Below are 16930 nucleotides of genomic sequence, written 5' to 3' on the forward strand. Positions count from 1 at the left end.
GCATGGCCAATATGGGGAAACCCTGTCTCTACTAAAAATACAAAAATTAGCAGGACGTGGTGTAGTCCCAGCTTCTTGGGAGGCTAAAACACAAGAATCTCTCGAACCCAGGAAATGGAGGTTGCAGTGAGCCAAGATCATGCCACTGCACTCCAGCCTGGGCGACAGAGCAAGACTCTGTCTCAAACAAACAAACAAACAAACAAAAACAAACCCCACAGAACTATCAAAATATCATACCCGCTAATATTTAGATGTGTTCATTTTTTCCCCCAAATAATATTTTTAAAGTTAAAAAAATTAAAATAAAAAGTTTCTTTGTAGAGACAGGGTCTTACTATGTTGCCCAAGCTGTTCTCTAACTTGTGGGCTCCAGCAATCCACTCACCTTGGCCTCCAAGTAAAAATTTAAACTAGGCCACGTCTGTACTTGACCTAGGAGGCAGAGGTTGCAGTGAGGCAAGATTGCTCTACTGCACTCAGGCCTGGTGACAGAGTAAGACTCCATCTCAAAAAATAAAAAATAAATAATAATTTAAAAATTTTAAACTATAGGCTAGGCACGGTAGCTCACGCCTGTAATCCCAGCACTTTGGGAGGCTGAGGCAGGCAGATCACAAGGTCAGGAGTTTGAGACCACCCTGGCCAATAAGGTGAAACCTCATCTCTACTAAAAATACAAAAAAAATTATCCAGGCATGGTGGTAGGCACCTGTAGTCCCAGCTAATCGGGAGGCTGAGGCAGGAGAATCCCTTGAACCTGAGAGGTGTTGGTTGCAGTGAGCCAAGATTGTGTCATTGCACTCCAGCCTGGGTGACTGAGTGAGACTGTCTCTTAAAAAAACAAAAAACAACAACAACAAAACCCCACAATTTAAACTACTTTTACATCAGTAGTGTTCATTAGACAATATCTATTTTATTTATTTATTTTTATTATATGTTTTAATTAATTAATTTTTTTTTCAGACAGAGTCTTGCTCTGTTGCCCAGGCTGGAGTGCAGTGGTATGATCTCAGACCACTGCAACCTCTGCCTCCTGGGTTCAGGCAATTCTCCTCCTCAGCCTCCCAAGTAGCTGGGATTACAGGTGCCCACCACCACACCCAGCTAATTTTTGTATTTTTAATAGAGATGAGTTTCACCATGTTGGCCAGGTTGACCTCTGGTGATCTGCCCACCTCAGCCTCCCAAAGTGCTGGCATTACAGGTGTGAGCCACCGTGCCCAGACATACCTATTATTTTGACACAAACTGTTTTCAAATAGAACATACACATAGAAAGGTGTACAAATCACAAGTACATAGCTTTTTAAACTTTCACAAAATGAGTTGTTAAGTATACTTGTAGTCCATTCTCATTGTATAATAAGTTCACTGATTAAATACATAACAAGGTTATCATTTTTTCTGCTGGACATGGGCATTGGGTTATTTTTAGTGTTTGGGTCTTTAAAGTAACTGCTATAGTTTCAATTTCCTTCCTTCCTTCCTTCCTTCCTTTCTTCCTTCCTTCCTCCCTCCTTCCCTCCCTCCTTTCTCAGGGTCTCACTCTGTCACTCAGGCTGGAGTGCAGTGGTACAATCATGGTTCACTGCGGCTTCAACCTCCCAGGCTTACATGTTCCTCCTAGCTCAGCCTCCCAAGTAAGCTGGGACCACAGGCACATACCACCATGCCTGGTTAATTTTTTTGTATTTGTTGTAGAGACAGGATAACACCATGTTGCCCAGGCTAGTCTCAAAATTCCTGGATTCAAGTGGTCTGTTCACCTTGACCTCCCAAAGTGCTGGGATTACATGCACGAGCCACTGCACCCAACCTAATTTTTCTTATTGAGATGAATTTACATGACATGAAATCCATCACTTTACAGTTGAAAAGTATACAATTCAGCTGGGCGTGGTAGCTCATAGCTGTAATCCCAGCACTTTGGGAGGCCTAGACAAGCGGATCACCTGAGGTCAGGAGTTCAAGACCAGCCTGGCCAACATGGCAAAACCCTTCTCTACTAAAAATACAAAAATTAGCTGGACGTGGTGGCGGGTGCCTGTAATCCCAGCTACTCAGGAGGCTGAGGCGGGAAAATCGCTTTAACACGGGAGGCAGAGGTTGCAGTGAACCAGGATTGTGCCACTGTACTCCTGCCTGGGCAACAAGAGTGAAACTCCACCTCAAAAAAAAAAAGAAGAAGGAGAAGGAGGAGGAGGAGGAGGAGCAGGAGGAGGAGGAGGAGGAGGAGGAGAAGAAGAAGAAGAGGAGGAAGAAGAAAAGTATACAATTCAGTGGTTTTTAGTTTATTTGTACTGTTGTGCAACCATAGCCATTCTCTACTTCCAGAGCATTTTCAAAACCCCAAAGAGAAATGCTGTGCCCTGTTTAAGCAACAGCTCCCTATTCCTTCCTCTAATCCTTATTTATCTACTGTCTTTTCTTTTTTTTTTCTGAGACAAGGTCTCACTCTGTTCCCCAGGCTGGAGTGCAGTGGCACGATAGCAGCTCACTGTAGCCTCAAAGTCCCAGGCTCAAGTTATCCTTCTACCTCACCCTCCTGAGTAGCTGGGTCTACAGGCGCTTGTAACCACGTCTGGTTAATTTATATTTTTCCTATTTTTTGTAGAGACAGGATCTCTCTATGTTGCCAAGCCTGATTTTGGAGTGCTGGGCTCAAGCAAGTCTCCTGCCTCAGCCTCTAGAGAAGCTGCGACTACAGACTAATTTTGAAAAACCTTGAAACAGCTCATCAGATATACCACAGGAATTGAGACAGTGGAGTGTTTCCATTGATATTAATTGTAAAAAGAATGATAACTCCAATTACACAGTGTATACACATTTGAAAACTTCATATTGTACACGATAAATATATACAATATTTCTTTGTAAATTCAGTAAAAGAATGAATGAAAAAACAATGAGCCGGGTGCAGTGGTATGAACCTGTAGTCCTACCTGCTGGGTAGGCTGAGGTTAGAGGATCCCTTGAGACTGGGAGTTCAAGGCTGCAGTGAGATACTATTATGCCACTGTTCCCCAGCCAGGTTAAAAAAATGAGACACCGTCTCAATAAATAAATAAATACATAGGCCGGAAGCAGTGGCTCATGCCTGTAATCACAGCACTTTGGGAGGCAAATGCAAGTGGATCACGAGGTCAGATAGAGACCATCTTGACCAACATGGTGAAACCCCGTCTCTACTAAAACACACAAAAAAATTAGCCGGGCATGGTGGTGCACGCCTGTAGTCCCAAGTACTCGAGAGGCTGAGGCAGGGGAATCTCTTGAACCTGGGAGGCGGAGACTGCAGTGAGCAGAGATCACACCACTGCACTCCAGCCTGGCGACAGAGCGAGAATCTGTCTCAAAAAAATTTAAAATATTAAAAAATGGTAATCTCTTGGGAATAGGAGACCACTAGACTAGGTTGCCTAAGGAGATGTGAACTGGCCTAGGTCACAAACATAGAAATTCAACACTATAACTGATCAGTGATGGAATCACTGCACTCCAGCCTGAGCAACAAAGTGACACCCTGCCTCTTAGGCAGGAGAATCACTCGAACCCAGGAGGCAGAGGTTGCGGTGAGCCAAGATTATGCCATTACACTCTAGCTTGAGCAGTAAGAGTGAAACTTCATCTCAAAAAAAAAAAAAAAAAAAGAACAAAAATGCCTAAGATTAAACAGATTATCATGTTGCCAAAAGACACATTGTTTACACCAAGGTTCAGCAAACTTTTCTGTAAAGGGTCAGATAGTAAATATTTTAGGCTTCATGTGCCATACAACCTGTCACAATTACTCCTGTTGTATCTAGTAAGCAGCCTCACAAATATTATGCAAACTAATAAATGTGGTAGTATCGCAATAAGTCTATTTATGGACACTAAAATGCAACCATCATATAAATATTACATGTCACACACATACATAAGAGATGTAAGAAAAAGAATATTTAGGCTGGGCCTGGTGGTTCATGCCTGCAATCCCAGCACTTTGGGAGGCCGAGGTGGGCAGATCAGAGGTCAGGAGATCAAGACCATCCTGGCTAACACGGTGAAACCCTGTCTCTCCTAAAATACAAAAAATTAGCCGGGCATGGTGGTGGGTGCCTATAGTCCCAGTTACTCGGGAGGCTGAGGCAGGAGAATGGGGTAAACCCTGGAGGCGGAGCTGGTAGTGAGCCGAGATCGTGCCACTGCACTCCAGCCTGGGCGAGAGAGTGAGACTCTGAGAAGAGGACAGGACAGGACAGGACAGGACAGGACAGGACAGGAAAGGAAGAAGGAAGGAGGGAAGGAAGGAAGGAAGGAAGGAAGGAAGGAAGGAAGGAAGGAAGGAAGGAAGGAAGGGGAAGGGAGGGAAGGAAGGAAGAGGAAGGGAGGGAAGGAAGGAAGGGAAGAAAGAAAGGAACAAAGAAAGAAAAAGAATATTTAGTCCAGGCATGGTGGATCACGAGAGGTCAGGAGTTCAAGACCAGCCTAGCCAAGATGGTGAAACCCCCTCTTTCCTAAAAATATAAAACTTAGCTGGACGCAATAGCAGGTGCCTATAATCCCAGCAACTCGGGAGGCTGAGGCAGGAGAATCACTTGAACCTGGGGGCAGAGGTTGCAATGAGCCAAGATTGAGCCACTGCACTCCAGCCTCAGCGACAGAGTGAGACTCCGTCTCAAAAAAAAACCAAAAAAACAAAAAAACAAAAAAAACTTTAAAGGTAGAGAAAGTCTTCCAAAGCATGAGTAAAGGGTGAGAAGCTATAAAATAAATGACAGGCAGGGCATGTCGGCTTCCGCCTGTAGTATCAGTACTTTGGGAGGTCGAGGCAGGCGGATCATCTGAGGTCAGGAGTTCAAGACCAGCCTGACCAACATGGTGACACCCCCGTTCTACTAAAAAGACAAAAATTACCCGGCGAGGTGGCACATGCCTGTAAATCCCAGCTACTCGGATGGTAAAGCATGAGAATCTCTTGAACTCGGGAGAAGGAGGTGGCAGTGAGCCAAGATAGCACCACTCCACTCCAGCCTGGGCGACAGGCCGAGCCTCCATCTCAAAAAAATAAAAAGTTACTAGTATTTAACACTAATAGGATTGCAAAAAGAAAAGTCTTAGTTTCTGACTCGATACTTTTAATTTTACAGATGTGCATATCCAAGAACACTGAGAATTTCAATGTATGTATTCATCTATAGGAAAGATCTTGAGGTCCTTCTAAGATTTGTGTACGTAAAGGGCGGGACATAGCAGCTCATGCCTGGATTCCCAGCACTTTGGAAGGTCGTGGCAGGTAGACTTGACTCCAGCATGCTTGAAGTTTGAAACCAGCCTGGGTGACATAGTGAAGCTCGGTCTCTACTAAAAATTAGCCAAGCGTGGTTGTGCACGCCTATCGTCCCGAAGCGGGAGGATCACGTGAACCAGGGAGCCGAGGGCGAACCACTGCACTGCAGCCTGGGCGACAGAGACCCTGTCTAAAATAATACTTCTTCTTCTTCTTTTTCTTCTTCTTCTTCTTCTTCTTCTTCTTCTTATTATTATTATTATTATAGTAATCTTCGAGACAGTCTTGCTCTGTATTATTATTATTATAGTAATCTTCGAGACGGTCTTGCTCTGTCGCCCCGGCTGGAGTGCAGTGGTGAGATCTCGGCTCACTGCAACCTCCCTCTCCCAGGTTCAAGCGATTCTCCCACCTCAGCCACCCGTGTAGCTGGGATTACAGGCTCGCACGACCACACCCAGCTAATTTTTGTATTTTTAGTAGGGACTGGGTTTTGCATCTTGGCCAGACTGGTCTCGCACTCCTGACCTCAGGTGATCCGCCTGCCTAGGATCACCACTACACTCTAGGCAGGCAGATCACCACTACACTCTAGCCTGGGCAACAGAGTGAAACTCTGTCTTAAAAAAGAAAAAAATAAAAGAAAAATCTTCATAAGACATTCGCATTAATTAATGAGCTTAATTAAGAACTCTTGAGCTTTGTTATTAGTTATATTTCATATCTTTTTTTTTTTTGAGATGGAGTCTCGCCCTGTCGCCCAGGCTGGAGTGCAGCCGAGGGATCTCAGCTCACTGCAAGCTCCGCCTCCCAGGTTCACGCCATTCTCCTGCCTCAGTAGCTGGGACTACAGGCGCCCGCCGCCATACCCGGCTAAATTTTTGTATTTTTAGTAGAGGCGGGGTTTCACCATGTTAGCCAGGATGGTCTCAATCTCCTGACCTCGTGATCCGCCCACCTCGGCCTCCCAAAGTTCTGGGATTACAGGCACGAGCCACCGAGCCCTGCCTGTTTCATATCACTTTTAAAAATTATCCTAAGAGGAGAACTTGCTCTGGGACTATCCTACCCACTCTGAATCAAGAATAATGCTGAACTCCTTAGATCAAGTCTGGGTCTAGTAGTTCCCAAGCCTGCTCCATTTTCTCATTTTTCCAGATTCCCATTGTCTTGATAATCTTATACCCAGTCTAAAGGAGTAATGTGGTGTTTTATTCTGAAATGACCGAGTCATTTGAACAGAATCTGACTATAGCCCCTCCGCCACGAACACACAGACACAGACACACAGACACACACACACACACACACTCCATACATGCAGTATTTCCTGCTTCAAGAAAAAGCTACTCCAAAAACAACAACAACCAATAAAGAAACAGCTACTCAAATCATATAGAAAAATAAAGCCTTTCAAAGTCTGTTCGTTGACATGGTCAAATAAGATCTTTACTAGAGGTAGCTCAGGGTTTGTTAACTGTTTTTTATCTTCACCCATAACCATTCCCTCCAGCATTTTTTAGACATTTTTTTCCCCTAATAACCCTCCCCATGAAATTTTAATACCACGGACATACCATTTGGGTACTGTGACCCAATTGTAATGTCTCAGATTGTCCTCCACTCACCAACATCCAATTTTCATTTCTCTTGAGAATGCATAAAAATATCAAATTGTTGAGGAAAGACCAAATTATTAACAAAGTATTATGTGAAACACGACCATGGGCAGCCCACAAAGTATTTATGTCTAGTCAGAAGTGACACTGTCAGGACCTATGCTGTCAGCCTGAAAACTGAGTGTTTGTGGAAAAAATTCAGAGACAACCACTGGTGCCTTCATAATGTTGACTTTAAGATACTGTATTCACTTTCTCCCACTGACACTACTAAGAAGTATAGAGGTCAGGGCCTGTTCTGCAACCAATCACTGTACAGTGCCCAGTACGACTGACGGTTTAATTAAACCAAATTTAAATAAAAAGAAAAGATTGGCTGAGCATGGTGGCTCATACCTGTAATCCCAACAGTTTGGAAGCCGCAGTGAGTGTATCACTTGAGGTAAGGAGTTCAAGACCGGCCTGGCCAACATGGCAAAACGGTGGCTCTACAAAAACTACAAAAATTAGCCAGGTGAGGTGGCACATGCCTGTAATCCCAGCTACTTTGGAGGCTGAGGTATGAGAATCTTCTTTTTTTCTTTTGAGACGGAGTCTCACTCTGTCACCCATGCTGAAGTGTAGTGGCGCCATTTTGGCTCACTGCAACCATCCCCCAGTTCAAGTGATTCTCCTGCCTCAGCCTCCTGAGTAGCTGGAATTACAGGTGTGCCCTATCACACCAGGCTAATTTTTGTATTTTTACTAGAGACGGGGTTTGCCATGTTGGCCTTCCAAAATGCTGGGATTACAGGGTGTGCGCCACTGTGCCTGGCCATGAGATCTCTTGAACCTGAAAGGCAGAGGTTGCAGTAAACCGAGATGGCACCACTGCACTCCAGCCTGGGGGCAACAGAATAAGGCTCTGTCTTTAAAAAAAAAAGAAAGAAAGAAAACAACTGGCTACCCACCGAAGATTCACCTAAGGAGAAATCTAAAATGAACATTTAAGGCAAAAACAACAAAAATATCTTCAAAGAAGACCTGTACAACAGTTTTTCCCAAAGAAGTGAAATGAACTAATTTGACTAATTCGGAATTTCAGCCATCAATTTATTTTTCTTTTTTTTGGGATAAAAAGAAAGCTGGCCGGGAGCAGTGAATCATGCCTATAATCCCAGAACTTTGGGAGGCCGAATCACCAGAGGTCAGGAGTTCAAGACCAGCCTGGCCAACACAGTGAAACCCCATCTCTACTAAAAACACAAAAATTAGCTGGATGTGGTGGCATGTGCCTGTAATCCCAGCTACTTGAGAGGCTGAGGCAGGAGAATCACTTGAACACGGGAGGCAGAGGTTGCGGTGAACCGAGATTGTACCACTGCACTCTAGCCTGGGCGACAGAGCGAGACTGTGTCTCATACATACACACACACACACACACACAGAGTAAAATAATAGAAAACAAAAGAAGTCAGCTATTAAACCAAGTGTCGAATACCTAATATTCTTGGAGCTTTGCCTCTGATCTGTTTCCCTACTCTGACTATAGCCATCAGCTGAGAGATTCGAAGTCCATAGAAAGTCAGGGTCAAAGAAAGTGCTGCCCCAAAGGTGGGTCTGAGAAACTGTGTGGCCCTAGACTCCACTCTCCTTACCTTGGTGATACAGGGCCTCATGGCTCCTCCACATCTAGGCTGGATGAGAGTCACAGCAGAGACTTCAGAAGTTTCCAAAATCTCTTCACTAAAGCCAGGCTTCTTTTCTTTTCACTTTATCACCAGGGTGTAGTGCAGTGAGAGGATCCCAGCTCACTGTAACCTCGATCTCTTAGGCTCAAGGGATCCCCTGAAGCTCAGCTACTTTTGCTTTTGTAGAGACAAGGTCTCACTATGTTGCCCAGGCTAGTGGTGTCAAATTCCTGAGCTAAAGATATCCTCCTGCCTTGGCCTCCCAAAGTGCTGGGATTACTTTGATATTCTAATTTTCTCATTCCTAACCCCAACAAGAACTCCACCCTCATCTGGCCAGGGCGTCTTAGAACTCAAAAGAAATCCTTTCAAATCAGGGGTGGGGTGAAGGGCGGAGGGGAAGTTGAGCAGGAGGGGAAGTTGAGCAGGTTGTTAATCGAGGGAGGGATCAAAAACGTCTATTTAATTTTCTTTTAATGTGCAAATTAAAGATTGGCTCCGAATGTGTAGAAAATCATGACTGACCTAAGAGCTAATGCTCTCTGTTCACAAGTATTCCTGGCCATCCTCCTTTTTCTTTGGGGCTATGAGCCAGTATAATTTATTTCCAAAGGAGGAAAAACCTAAGACCATCCAATCTGCCTCAAACTGTCATTCTACTAATTTCCCTCCTTATTCAAATATCTTAAACTTCTACCCAAATTATAATTGAATTATCAGTCAGATTCAATTCTTAAATACCACAGACTTAACTTGCTCATGACCCCTTAAGGGTCTGGTTTGTAGACCTCCAAGGAGAATTTTCACTTAAAACTCTCTAAAATGTAGATCTCCCTTGAAGCTTCACTGTCACACCTCTTGGCCCCTTGATGAGCCTACTCCTGGAGGACTCTACTTTATTTTCACTTTTTTGTTGTTTTGATTTTGGTAGAGACTGAGTCTCAGTTTGTTGCCCAGGCTGGGATTACAGGCATATGCCGCCTTGCCCAGGCCCTAGAGGACTCTAAAGCAAAACCTAACTTCTCATTCTTCACACTTTCCATGAACAATCCTCTACCCATGCTTAAGGTTAATAACCAACTCTGGTGATTAGTATAGTATTCTTTTCAGTATCTTAACTATTTTGTATATTTTTTAAAACATGGGTTTGGCAGGAATCAAACCACAAACTTTGGAGCAGAGCTAGTAATAACATGTATTAAAGAGGTTCATTGTGAGAATTACATGAATCAACATATTCCTATAAACTGTGGGTTGTTGTTGTTAAGAGACAGGGTCTTGCTATATTGCCCAGGCTGATCTCAAACTCCTGGGCTCAAGCAGTCCTCTCACTTCAGCTTCCCAAAATGCTGGGATTACAGGTGTGAAACACCAGACCCAGCCAAATTGCTGGACTTTAGTATATGTTGAAATGAACTGACTTATTTAAAGGAAAAATGCATATTAGATAGTTCTTCCTTTTCTACTTGTCCTCCAACATTTAAGAAAAACCTACTAACTCCGGTCTCAAACTCACAATTAATAAAAGAATATTGGGCCAGGCACGGTGGCCTATGCCTGTAATCCCAGCACTTTGGGAGGCTGAGGTGGGCAGATCACGATGTCAGGTGTTCAAGACCAGCCTGGCCAACATGGTGAAACCCAGTCTCTACTAAAATATACAAAAAATACAGCCAAGTCTCTACTAAAATTACAAAAATTAGCTGGGCGTGGTGGCACACATCTGTAATCCTAGCTACATGGGAGGCTGAGGATGCAGTGAGCTATCACAGCACTGCACTCCAGCCTGGATAACAGAGTGAGACTCCATCTCAAAAACAAACAAACAAAAAAGAATATTTATGAACACCTATTATTATGTACTGAGAATCTACTACTTGCCAGGTATCATTATGAACAGCACCTTCGTAGGAATTCTCTCATTTGCATCTCCTAATAAGTAATATCAATATTTCCACTCACTGAACCTTTCTTATTCAGATCAGCATCAAGAGCCAGGCCTCAAACCAGAGGTCTAACAACAAGGTCCTAATGTCTAGTCCCCAGGCACTGTTCTAAAATTAACAATTCAGTAGCGAATAATAAGTGTTAACATTCACAATGAATTCCACTGGATACTAATGCTAACTAAGATGCACTGAATTAAAGTTACTTTTTTTGGTAGTTTACTTTCTTAGACTGTATGGATTATTAAATTTCCAAATCCACTGGCCTGTTTTATTCATTTGTGTGTGAAAGGATGTTAACTGTGAGTTGTAGGAGTATAGCATTGCTATTCAAAATATTACCATCTTAAGTCCAAAATCAATATTTACAGTAACACTGAGCTCTGAGCAAGCTGTTAGGGAAAACGGGTAAATTTAGAACTCAATTTAGAATCCAATTCTTAACTAGGTGCGGTGGCTCATGCCTGTAATGCCAGCACTTTTGGAGGCCAAGACAAGAGGATTGCTTGACTCCAGGAGATCAAGACCAGCCTAGGCAACATGGCGAAGCCCCATCTCTACAAACAATTTAAAACTCAGCCAGGTGTGGTGGTGTGTGCCTGAAGTCCTAGCTACTCAAGAGGCTGAGGCAGGAGAATCGCTTGAGCCCAGCTGGTCAAAGCTGCAGTGAGCTGAGAATGAGACTGTCTCACAAAAATAATCCGTCCCTTGAGGATGTGGTCAAAGGTCATAGTCCATTTTCCCTCCAAATATTTCTTGGACTACAACCCTCCTCATTTCTGCATAATCCTGATATGTTCTATATTTTTATCTTTTTCTTCATATTTTATAATTTCATATAACTGGGAGACTAAGATCCAGTGAAAATTTATTAGCATTAAAAAATTCCCCAGGGCTGGACATGCCTGCAATCCCAGCACTTTGGGAGGCTGAGGTGAGCAGATCATTTGAGGTCAGGACCAGCCTGGGGTTTCACCTTCAATATGGTGAAACCCTATCTCTAAAAAAATTTTTAAAGTAACAGCAAAAACTGCAGTTACTTTTGCACCAACCTGATACAAAAATTAGCCAGGCAAGGTGGTGCATGCCAGCGGTCCCAGCTACTCAGGAGGCTAAAGTGGAAGGGATCACTTGAGTCTGGGAGGCAGAGGTTGCAGTGAACTGTGGTCACACCACTGCACTCCAGCCTGGATGACAGAGGGAGACCATCTCTCAAAAAACAAAACAAAGCAACAAAAAATCCCCCAGTATAAATTTCCATATTAATTTTTAAAAAACCAAATTAAAAGACCATACAACTGTAGATTAATCAGACAAGATTAAATCACACTAGTTTTACAAATAAGGTTTACGTTCACTCATACTGTAAAGGCTCAATATAGAAGGCAGACTTCAACAACCCTTTGCTTTTTTGAGACGAAGTCTCACTCTGTCACTCAGGGTGGAGTGCTGTGGTGATCTTGGCTCACTGCAACCTCCGCCTCTTGGGTTCAAGTAATTGTCCTGCCTCAGCCTCACTAGTAGCTGGGATTACAGGCGTCGGCCACCATGGCCAGCTAATTTTTGTATTTTTAGTAGAGACGGGGTTTCACCATGTTAGACAGGCTGCTCTCGAACTCCTGAACCTCACGTGATCTGCCCTTTTTTTTTTTTTTAAATTCAAATACCATTTAAATGCCCCTTAAGAGCTCAGGAGATTCTTCTTATGACAAATCTTGTTTTTTTAAGACAATTGTTCTTTCTTTTTTTTTTTTTGAAAGGGAGTCTTGCTCTGTCGCCCAGGCTGGAGTGCAGTGGCTCGATCTCGGCTCACTGTGAGCTCCGCCTCCCGGGTTCCCGCCATTCTCCTGCCTCAACCTCCTGAGTAGCTGGGACTGCAGGCACCCGCCACGACACCCGGCGAATTTTTTGGATTTTTAGTAGAGACGGGGTTTCACCGTGTTAGCCAGTATGGTCTGTATCTCCTGACCTCGTGATCCGCCCGCCTCGGCCTCCCAAAGTGCTAGGATTACAGGCTTGAGCCACCGCGCCGGGCCAGATCCTGTTTTCTACTAGGGTTTAGCCAGTATCAAGTCATCCTTCGTGGAATGCTCCCTCATGATCAAAGATAACTTTAGGGACCTTGCCTAACTCCAAGCAGAAGGCCATCAGATAACTAGTTAATTCATGATCCGACAAGGCACCAATCAAGGTTTAGGCCTTTAGTTCTTTCACTGTTGGCCCTGTGGTCTTGAGGCTCTAGTCAGTTCCTCTAATGTTAACCCTTAAAGAAAAAAGTAGTGTCTATTTATGCCTCAGCTTTCTAAGAACACTAGCTGCAAGAATACTGAGTATTTATTTACCATCAGCACTTAGCTGGTGGTAATATGCACAGAAGTGTTTACACATTCCTAAGAGAAAAATCAGAGAGCTTTCGGGAGCCAAAGTTTGGAGATCTGTAAATCTTCCCCTGCTGGCTCTTTCCCCACAGACAATAACAAGCAAGTCTTTCCTATCTTAAGAAAACAAAACCTGGGTGGTGGTTCACGCCTGTAATCCCAGCACTTCTGGGAGGCTGAAGTGGGCGTATAAGGAGATCCAGACCATCCTGACTAACACGGTGAAAACCAGCTCTACTAAAAATAGAAAAAGAAAAGAAAGAAAGAAAACAAAATCTTCTGGGGATAGTTAGCTAATACTCTACCACATTGTACCATTTTACAACCAAAGTCCTCCAAATAATTGTCTGCAGTCACTGTCTGTCTAACATGCACTCTTTGATCTACTACAATTAGGATTTTGTTCCCACCACTACATTGAAACTATTCAAGATTCACCAACGTAGTCCCCACTGCCAAATTCAATGGAATGCCAGAATCATCACATATATATATATATATATATATTTTTTTTTTTTTTTTTTTTGGAGACAAAGTTTGGCACTGTTGCCTAGGCTGGAATTCAGTGGCAGAATCACAACTCACTGTACCATTGAATTCCTGGGTTTGAGCCTCCTCCTGCCTCAGCCGCCCTAGTAGCTGGGAATACAGGCACGCACCACCATGCCTGGCTAATTTTTAAATTTTTTGTAGAGACAAGGTCTCATTATGTTGCCCACACTGGTCTCAAACTCCTGGGCTCCAGGGATCCTCCTGCCTCAGCCTCCCAAAGTATTGGGAAAAAAGGCTGAGTGCCCCAGCACCTGACTAGAATATATTTTGTTACTATTATCACTTCTTTAGGATCCTCGCTTCAATTCTCCACTCTTTATTTCACTTACCTTTGCTGGCTCCCATGTCCACCTATAAATGATGGTGTTCCCCTTTGCCCTCTGTCCAATCTCTCCACTTGTCCACGTACTTGGCATACACTTATTTGCTGATAACTCCCCTATCAAGACAAGATCTTTCTCCTGAATTCTGAACTCAGTCAACCACCAACTGGATATCTTGGCCAGACACAGTGGCTCATGCCTGTAATCCCAGCACTTTGGGAGGCCGAGGTGAATGGATCACCTGAGGTCAGCAGTTCGAGACCAACCTGGCCAACATGGTGAAACTCCATCTCTACTAATAAAACAAAAATGAGCTGGGCGTGGTGGCAGGCGCCTAAAATTCCAGCTACTCAGGAGGAGGCTGAGGCAGGAGAATATCTTGAACATGGGAGGCAGAGGTCGCAGTGAGCCAAAATAGCGCCACTGCCCTCCAGCCTGGGCAACAGAGCAACACTCCGTATCAAAAAAAAAAAAAACACAAAAAACAAAACAAAACTCAACCATGTCTAAAAGTTATGAGTAATCTCTTTCCCATATCTGCTTTAATCCCAAAACCCACTTAATAATAACCCAAAACACCTCAAAATATCCCCATTCAGCCACCAAGTTCAGCAGAGTCGATCTATTTAGCACCTCTTCCATCCCGCCCATGTCCTCTACTCATACTCCTGCCTCAGTGCCTTCACTCAACAAATGTAGAGTACCTAAAACATGCTCTAGAAACGGTTAAGAAAATAAAAAAGATACCAGATTTATGGAGATCTCACTCTAGTAGTTGTTCTGACAAACATTTTCCGAACCTAATCTTCTATCAACTCACACCCTTTCAGGATTAGTCTCAGAATTGAGTGTGGCTTTAAGTATGTAGCACTTCCAGTCATTCATATTGTTTTAAGTAAGCACTGTCCAACAGAACCAGATGAAATTAATATTAACAATATATTTTTGGCTGGGTGCAGTGACTCATGCCTCTAATCCCAGCACTTTGGGAGGCCAAAGTACAAAAAATTAGCCGGGTGTGGTGGCGGGCGCCTGTAGTCCCAGCTACTTGGGAGGCCGAGGCAGGAGAATCGCTTGAACCCCGGGAGGCAGAAGTTGCAGTGAGCCAAGATCACACCACTGCATTCCAATCTCGTGACAGAGGGAGACTCTGTCTCAAAAAAATAATAATAATAATAAATTAAAAATAATAATATATTTTTATTTAAGGCAATATCAAAAATATCAACATTTCAAAAATACAAACTAAATATTTGATTGTATTTCTATATATATTTTAAAGTATAGGTTACAATTAATACATCTCAATTTGATGCTAAATTTTTATTTATTTTATTATTTTGAGACAAGATATTTCTCTGTCGCCCAGGCTGGTGTGCAGTGGCACAATCTCGGCTCACTGAAACCTCTGTCTCTCAAGTTCAAGCGGTTCTCCTGCCTCAGCCTCCCAAGTAGCTGGGGTTACAGGCACCTGCCACCACACCCAGATAATTTTTGCATTTTTGGTAGAGATGGGGTTTCACCATGTTGCTCAGGATGATCTCAAACTCCTGACCTCAGGTGATCCCCCCCACCTCAGGCTTCCCAAGTGCTGAGATTCCAGGCATGAGCCACCGCACCCCGCATACATACTAAATTTTTAGTGACTAAAATAAAATGCAGTGATACCAAAATGATGAAGTTCTGTTTTAGAGAAAAATGTTTTCTATTGCTTCAGTTTTCAAATTTAAATTGATTGAAATGAAATCACAAATGAAATCACAATTTCTTAGCTGCCCTACCCAAATTTCAAACATTAGACTGCAGTTTTAAGGGGCTCCTTTTAATATGAAACTCTCATTCCTTCAGGCTGCATTCTGCATCTGGCTAAACATCAACATCACCAAGGGGGGCGTTTTAGAAAACCACAGCCTCTGCATGAATTCCTTAGGATTGGAGCCTTGCCAAATGTTATTTCAAGCAGCCTTGCTTCAAGTCCTAGAATGCCCTTGTTATTCGATCCTTCCCCCATCCAACAGCCCCAAAATCACCCATTCATCTCTAAGAACTGGACAAAGGTGACAGTAAACTATGCATTTCTTAACCAGCTTCAGTTAGATTAAGCAACCCTCCCTTTACTATCTCTACACAGCCCTCTATCAAATCCATTGATTGTACTTACTGATTTGATTGCAATGCTATCCCTTCCTGGACTTCAAGGACAGATCTTGGTGCTTGTCCCCCAGGCTCAAAATTGTTTTATTTGGGAAACAACTGGAGAAATCTAAGGATGAACTTTGATAATGTAAAGGAATTGCAATACTGGCATAATCATGTAGAAAACTCTTATTATTAAGATATTTAAACTTAATGATAACACCTTCCAGTCATTCACACAGAGAAAAAGAGTTTTCTTGAGATAAGAGATATAGTGGCCTTTATTGCATTCTTCTCTCAATTTGTTTTATGTTAAAAAACTGTCATTTCAGCCGGGCGCAGTGGTTCATGCCTGTAACCCCAACACTTTGGGAGGCAAAGGCGGGCGGATCACCTAAGATCACAAGTCCGAGACCAGCCTGGCCAACATAGCGAAACCCATCTCTACTAAAACTACAAAAAATTAGCTGGGCGTGGTGGTGGGCGCCTGTAATCCCAGCCGAGTGAGCTAAGATCACACCACTGCACTCCAGCCTGAGCAAAGAGTAAGACTCTGTGCCCCCCAAAATAATAATAGTAATAATAATAATAAATGTTTGTATACTCATAAGAACATAACCAAATGTATGTTATTTGGTAGTGGGGTAATTACCAGGAACTTTGCTTTCTACATCATATATTTTGATGGTGTTTAATTAATTTGTATAATGACACTAAATAATTTTATAATAAACCTGATTAATTTTGTAATCAGATAAAATCAAATACAAATTTTTTGCAAAAAAACAATGTTTTGACTACATGCCCGTGCCTAGGAATCTTTCCTCTGGGAATTTAGCCCAAAGAAATCATAATACTTAAGAACTACATTGTCAAGCATCCACTTAGAAATGGTAAAACGTTATATAGACGACTAAGTGAGACCAGGCGCTGTGGCTCACGCCTGTAATCTCAGCACTCTGGGAGGCCGAGGATGGCAGATCACCAGAGGTCAGGAGTTGGAGACCAGCCTGGCCAACATGGTG

The 16930-nt window shown here is 43.1% G+C and overlaps 1 protein-coding gene across 7 annotated transcripts in view; it reads right to left on the reverse strand.

The window, feature by feature from the left end:
- Positions 1-16930, reverse strand: part of TET1 (tet methylcytosine dioxygenase 1) — a 142542-nt gene that overhangs the window by 56493 nt on the left and 69119 nt on the right. The gene's annotated exons all lie outside the window — the stretch shown is intronic.

This window comes from Chlorocebus sabaeus, chromosome 9 (assembly GCF_047675955.1).
Source record: "Chlorocebus sabaeus isolate Y175 chromosome 9, mChlSab1.0.hap1, whole genome shotgun sequence".
In the NCBI taxonomy this organism is placed as follows: domain Eukaryota; kingdom Metazoa; phylum Chordata; class Mammalia; order Primates; family Cercopithecidae; genus Chlorocebus; species Chlorocebus sabaeus.